This window comes from Cucurbita maxima, unplaced genomic scaffold (assembly GCF_002738345.1).
Source record: "Cucurbita maxima cultivar Rimu unplaced genomic scaffold, Cmax_1.0 Cma_Scf00132, whole genome shotgun sequence".
Lineage (NCBI taxonomy): Eukaryota > Viridiplantae > Streptophyta > Magnoliopsida > Cucurbitales > Cucurbitaceae > Cucurbita > Cucurbita maxima.
The window spans coordinates 22,788-24,263 of NW_019272148.1; positions in this window are offsets into that span (position 1 = coordinate 22,788).

Consider the following 1,476-nt stretch of genomic DNA (forward strand, 5'->3'; position numbering starts at 1 on the left):
AATACGAAGGTTAGTCTATGGCCCTCTAATAAGTATATGTAACGACCTGAAATTTAAGATTGCTACTATATACTGTACCATAAACATTGAATGCAGAAGAATTTATTTAAATTTCATAAAACATAGCATTTATCTTAAAACACAGCACATGGCTTTAGTATTTAAAGAAATACTCAGTAAGTGACCCCACTATTGGGGTTAAATGCAACAATCACATGCAATGAGATGATAGAACTTATCTTTCATTCCATTCGCTGTCCTAACGAGTAACTTTGGACGTGTACCATATACTCTACACAAAGCCCATACGTGCGAGTATGGACTCACTAGCTAGTTCGCACACCACTGGGCCAATTTCCTTATCCGGTGGGCATACTCTGGGAGCCCCTTATGCCGGACACCTGTTACAACTAGTAACCGTCACGGCAGCACTATGCAAAGCATAACGATAGTTGTTCTGCCATTGGATGTACGCACCATACCCTCGTGATGGGATAGGGGTATCCCCCAAATGCATGAGCACACATAATGCATGAGGTCCCAAAACTTTTCCATTTTCATTATCCTTTAATACAACCCCGCTAGCATTATGTACATATCATATCATTTTTCATATCGTTTCAGATATCATTCATCATTCATATCATATCATTTCTAATTCTTCAGTTCTCAAATCATACATAATTATAACGGGATTATATTTCATGCCATTTATCGTAATTTCATGTCATTCATATCATGCTGTATACACACAATTTAAGAGACCTAACATAACGTTCTATGCTTTTAACATAACATTTCATCATACACACATCATACCATGGCATATTGCATCACAATTAATGGTGTTAATATAACACATGCGGAAGCAATTTGGATCATAGGCTCTCTAAGTACATCAATTATAGTGAATTAGCTAGCATGTTCAAAAGCATTAAAACTCAATAAGTTTGAATACTAACCTTTTGTCGCTCAAGTTTCTTTTTCCTCACGAACCGGTTTCGAACTACCACTAGTGTCTTCTCCTCTATTCTCCGGCCTTAGAACAGGATTGTGGAATCTGGTTAGTGACTAAACTTGGGAGGGATTTAGTATATATGAAGAGAGAGTTTGTGAGAGGTTTTTCTCAAGGTTTTTTCCCAAGGGAAAACTTCCATGTACCATGATCACTCTATTTCTAGAATCATGTTTGCATGTTCATGCAAATTTGAGNAAGACATCGGGCAGTATGCCAGTGAAAATGTTGAGCCCCAAAGATGGGTGGATTGTGAGATCCCACATCGATTGGAGAGAGGAACGAGTGTTAGCGAGGATGTTGGGCTCTGAAGGGGATGAATTGTGAGATCCCATTTCGATTAGAGAGAGGAACAAGTGTCAGCGAGGATGCTAGATTCTGAAAGGGGATAGATTATGAGATCCCACTTTGATTAGAGAGAGAAACGAGTGCCAGCCAGAACGTGGGGCCCTGAAGGGGGT